Here is a 6,000-nt window from a genome sequence, read left to right as displayed (position 1 = left end):
CGAACTGTTCCTGTCGCTGGCCGTGATCACCTCCTTGGCCTTTCTTGAGCGCCTCAACTCGGAACTCCTGCATCACATAGCAATCCCCCAGGAGTGGGTAGCCGGTCCCTCGGCCGTAGCGTGCTGTGGGCAGGGGCCTTTGAGCATCTCATGATAGTTGTGCGGCTTCTTTCTAGTGAAGCCTCGCTTCTTCTGGTGTTGGTTCCCGTTGCCGGCACTTGTATTGGCAACAAAGTCTGTGGGACCTTCCTATGGTCTCCTCTTACCTTGCCCGCCGTGGTTGTGGTTAACCCGCCCTTGAAACTGGGAGTGACCTTTTGACGACTCGCCCCTCCTGGCAGTGCTAACCTTGTCATCATCCTCCCCAGGATCCTTAGTGTCGTCTGACTCGGCATATCTGGTGAGGGTGTCCATCAACTTGCCCATGTCGTGCACCTTACGCTTAAGTCCCCCCAGCTCCAGTACCAAAGGCTCGTAATGGCAATTTTTCTCCAGAATCAGCACTGCCTGAGCCACCGAGATGTTGTCCGACGAATGAATGACCTCTGCAACTCGCCGTATCCAATGATGGGCCAACTCATCCGGTCGTTGAATGCAGTGTTGTAAGTCAACGATGGTCATTGGGCGTTTGCAAGTCCCTCGAAATGTTTTGATGAAACTCTCCTTTAATTCTGCCCAAGTGTTGATGGAGTTAGGCGGCAGGTTTTTCAACCACGTACGCGTCGTTCCATCAAGCATCATTGTAAAATACTTGGCGCAAACCGCCGCGTTCACGTCGAGCATGTCCATCACAAGTTCTTAACTCTCGATCCATGACCCTCGCTTGAGATATGGTGTGTAACTGGGTACCATCCTCGGTCCTTTGAAATCCTTCGGCATTCGCTCATTACGCAGAGCGGGCATGAGACAGGGCACCCCAACGTGCATGCCGCCGGTATCGAGCGGTGCGGGAGGTGTCTGGGTATAAGCCAGATAGCCCTGACCCGCCGCGGCCGCCGTCTCCATCAGGCGCGCGGCCCATGCTGCATCCACAATGTCTTGGGCTCGAGTATCATTCATCCCGGGCGGGTTCGTCTAAGGCGGACGTCGTTGCCCACTGGTCACCGCGGGTTGGTCCTCATGGTGACTCCTGGTGTGACTCACCTGGGGTGTTGAGTGTAACCGGTCAAGGCTGTGTGAGTATTCTGCCTGTTAGACCACTGTTGTCTGCAGAATCTCGATGGCGTTTCTCGCCTCCACCTCGGCCGGGGAGTTTCCATAGGTTGGGAGGGACTCCAAGTGGTGGGTTGCCGCCAGCACTTTATCCTCTGGATTTGAGAAGTGGCCTCATGGTGTATGGAAGCGAGGTGCGTGGGCCTCCGTTGGTTGAGGTGGTGGCGGGTTAGGCGGTATAACCGGAGCTTCCCATTGAGCGGCCTACAAAGGCCGATCGGGTCCCATCTCAGGAGTGCGTGGGGTGTCGAAGTAGATCAGCCGGGAGGCGCCCGTGATGCCTCCTGTGATGAATAGCATCAGATGCGCGTTGTTGTCTCTCGAGCAGCCAGCCTTCGGTGTTCAGTCGTTCCGCTTCCGCGGTGATCCGAGCCTGCTGTGCCGCCATCCTGGCGGCTTCCGCTTCCACGTCCCACTGGGTCTTGGCTATCTCCTCCCGCAGCTTCGCCAGTTCGGCATTGATCGCTTCCTGATTCTCCGCCGTCACAACAGTTGTCATGAGTCTGGTGATTTCCACCGTCAAATCCGCCATGGCTTGAGCCAGAGTTTTCGACGACTCGCCAGTCTCATTTTTGTTGGCCGGGTTTGGCTAAGGTTGTGCCACTCCTGCCATGTAGACGGCGACTTGTCGACGGGATCTTTCGAAGTCCTCGGAGTCCGACGCCAGTGGCAACCCTCCGAGTTGTCCCTCGTGAAGAGGGTGAATTGAATCTGTGTCACCCATGGATGATTCCTCATCGGAGTTGACGGGGGTCATCTCCTGGACTGCCGGTTCGTCATGTATGCTCGCTCCCTGCGTAAAACCGATGAAAACGTGGCGTCTCATGTCCTGACATGTGACGGGGAGGGCGTACCTTGCTGGCTCAACGATGTCGGTGGAGGTGTCCGGCTCAGGCACCGGTGCTCCAAACATGCCGATGAAGATGTTGACCTTGCCGAAGGGGACCCTATAACCAGATTCGATTGAATCGGCTTCAAGCCCCCACTACGAGTTATCGATGCAGTATTTTCCGTGGTAGCTCTTCATCATGATGTCGACCGTGTAGCTTTCTGACCCTGGTAGGGATCCCTTTGAGAACTCAACTCCATCGTGCGCTAGCCCCACGGTGGGCGCCAACTGTCGTGGTTTTGTCACGGCAGATGTCCTCGTGGAAGGACTTAGTGAAGGATCCATCGCACCTTGGTGGCGACTCAAAGGGGGTGAGCGAAAGCGAGACTCAGATTTACCCAGGTTCGGCCCCTCGTGTGGAGGTGAAATCCTACGTCCTGCTCTGTTACATTGATGATGATTTCGATTACAAGGAGGGCGTAACTTGCCTGACCTAGCTCTCGATGATTTCTAACCTTCCCTATCTGCCCCAGGGACTCGCCTTTATATACAGGTCGAGGCCCTAGGGTTTACAAGAGTCCTAGACACACTACAGATCGTGGACTTCCACATCTCTAAGTCGCGATGCTTTCCAAGACTCGAAACCTCCTTGGCGGCTTATCTTCTGTATCAATCCTGAACCGCCATCCGGCTCCTGGTCCCCTGGGCCAAGGCTTACATTACCAAAGGATGAGTCGCACCTTTGTGACCCGGCCCAGTTAGGGCGGGTTAGACCGTAGGTCATATCCCCAACAAAGGTGGTTCCTCATGGCTGTCATTGACAAGGTCTTCGGTTGTCTTTATAATCTGGCCATTGTCTTCTTGCCTTCCAAGGCGTCGAGTGTTCCAAGCGGACGACCTTTACACAATGACGTCAGTATGGCATGATAGAGTTTCGACCCGCTAGTCATGTTGATCACGACAACGAAACCTAGACCGGGGGATGAAGAGAACCGTTTTCCTGCTCACTTAGGTCAGGAGGACCAAATAGCGAGATTCTCATCCACCGGTGGTGGTCGACACAACCTTAATGTTGACAGGGTCTCTCTATTAGCGATGCATATCGTGGCCTTGCGTCCAAGTTGTCACTTGGAAAGATTCCTTCCGTCCAAGTTGTCCAAGAGGATCTGAAGTAATCCCGTGGTCAGGCATAAGGGTGCTAGCGGCCATTTGCAGGTTTTGCAAAAGTAGACGAGGAGTGTCGGAGAATAAGGGTGGAAGTGCTAAGGCATAAACCTTGCTTCCTTTGAAAATTTAGGAGAGGTGAGAAAGATACAGGCTTGTAAGTACTTTTGAAGGGTCTGGAAATCAGTTTTAACCTAACTAACAGCCGTGCTAACTAAGGGCTTCCTACAGTGAGGATGGCTCTGATACCAGCTCTGTGGGGACCCCCGACTTACGAGCCGAGATCGCTGAATGAACGTGCTTAGTGATCCTAAAGAGCAATGCTCACTCAACAAACAGAAACTGAATAACAAGAGTCTTACATCCATACATACAGTTTGATACAATAAATGACCAGTGTGGTCAAGTCTTACATATATAGGGCCTTGAGGGCCATCACACCAAACCAGACCAATAGCGGAAATATTGGTCGAAAGCGTGAATGTGACAGCCCGAGACCGACGTTCCAGAAGATTCCCCTTTATTTCTGTTTTCGTTGTGTGCTTATTTTTATTTGTTGCATCATCATGTAGTTTGCATCATCGCATCATGCATGGCATCTTGCATCGTCTGTCGCGTGTGGTGTTTTGAGTATTGTGCTTCGAGGGATCACCGAGTCGCAGTGTGATAGAAACTCCCCCTCTCCCCTCTTATTTTGTTTTTGCGGTGTGCTAAAGTTTCTGTTTTAACCCTTCTAAAAAAGCATCTTCTTTTAGAAATTCTTTTATTAATTGTGGGGGCAACCCTTGGGTTTATTTTATTTCTCCTTTTGTTTTATTTTAATACCGTCACGTTTTCTTTTCTCTTTTAAAGAGCTATTATTTTATTCTTTCAATAAAAGAGGTTTATTTTATTCTTTTGTCAAAAAGGAGTTTAGATTTTATTCTTTTGTGAAAGGGTTTTAATTTTTAAATCTTCAAAGGATTTTATTTTATTCGCTAGAAAAAAATGCCCAATCTATTTTATAGTTGGGCTTTGTTTTAAAAGATGTCAAAAGTATTTTATTTTATTTTATTTTGTAAAATTCTAATTTTTTGTGTGTGTGTGTTTTCTTTTTTAAAAGAGAAAAAACAACCAAAAGGCAAAAAAAGGGAGGAGCGAGTTCCCAGGCCCAAGGCCAGTCCCAGGCCCAAGTTCCCGGCCCTAGCGCCTCCTTCCCCGCAGCCTCCCTCGTGGCTCCTCCTTTGTGCGACGTCGCTCCCATCCCCTCGATCCCCTCTGTCCCCGCGCCTCGCCGGCCTCCCGTCCGAGCCGCCCCGCCGTCGTGCCTCCCTTGGCCGCGCCGCGTCCCCGTGCCCCACCGCCGTGCTACCTCGCCCCGCGCTACAGGCACGCCGCCATGGCCGACTTCTGCCGCGCGCCGCCAGCCCCGCGTATCGCTGCATCGCCGGCGCCGTCCTGCCGCCTTCGCCCTGGCCTCCCGTGCTGGCCCGCCTCGTTGTTCGCCCCGCGCGCCTCCTGCTTCCCCGCGCCAGTTCCTCTGGCCACCGTCTTCCGCACCGTGCCCTACCGTTGGCCGCGCCGCCCGCCTGCAGGGGCCCCGCGTCGCCGTCCTCCGGAGCCGCCTGCCTCCATCCTCCTGTTCCCCTGCCGAGCTCGCTGTTGCTTTGCCGCTTTGCCTCGCGGTGCAGTTGCTGGCCTGCTTGTTGTCCCTGCTTTTGCTGTTGCTGTCGCTGAGTTTCTGCTGCTCCCGCTGCTAGGTTGTAGATGCATGCTAGGCTAGCTACTGGTTCCTGCTGGCGCTGTTGCTGCGTTTGCTAGCTGTTGTTGTTGCTCTGCTTGCTTGCCGCTGCTACCTGCCTGCTGTTGCTGTGCCGATTTGCTGTTGTTGCTGTCGCGTTGGATGCTTGCTGTTGTTGCTTGTTGGATGTGTTGCGCCTTGCTGCTGCCTTGTAGCATGCCTCGTCGTGCTTAGTGCTAGCTGCTGCAGTAGTTGCTTGGCAAGCTTGCTATACCTGATGCAGGTTGATGCTTGCTAGCTGTTGCTCGCTGGTGCTTGGGTTACTTAGTGCTTGTTGCTGCTGTTGTAGATGCTTGCTTGCTGCTAGCTGTAGTTGTTATAGCTTGTGCTAGTAGTTTTGCTGTTAGGTGCTAGGTTGTAGCTGCTTGTGCCGAGCTTAGCTGCTGCTTGTGCCGAGGTAGATAGCTGTTGCTTGCTTATGTTGCCGTCGCCGCTTGCTGTTGCCTTGCCCTTTTGCCTGTTGGAACGACGCCGAAGACCCCGTGCACCATCTCCGCCGCCGTGGAATCGACAAGTTCGCTGTGTACAACGACTTCCTCGATGACGCCGAAGACCCGTCTACGTCCTCGACGACCCCCGGAACGAGTTCGACTACCGTCGCCGAAGACGTAAACCACGACGTCGAGCGAACGACTACCGTCGACGAGACCGAGTACCTCAACTTCCACGACGTCCGCTCTGAACTGAAACGCTCCGATATGAACGCTTTGAAGGTATACCGGTGAGACGTTGTCGTGAACCGAACGAATGTGATGTATGAGTTGTATGTATGTTTGCACCGTATGTATGCCCATTGCACGTTGTCTTGTTTCGTCGTGCCTCGACACATGGGAACCCGAGATACGGGATCACCCCATCTTTATTTAACGTTCCCGCACATGCTTCCAGATCGTGGCACCGATATCTCGTTGAGTTATCGGGATAGGAACGTTGTTGTGGCATCGTTTCTGCCTTGCCGCCATGGTTCCCTCTCGCTCGCCGTGGCGAAACTTTCTTCTTTCTCCTCTTGTCGTGG

Source organism: Hordeum vulgare, chromosome 2H (assembly GCF_904849725.1).
Source record: "Hordeum vulgare subsp. vulgare chromosome 2H, MorexV3_pseudomolecules_assembly, whole genome shotgun sequence".
NCBI lineage: Eukaryota > Viridiplantae > Streptophyta > Magnoliopsida > Poales > Poaceae > Hordeum > Hordeum vulgare.
The sequence above is the reverse complement of the archived record's forward strand: the minus strand, read 5'-3'. Positions refer to the sequence as shown.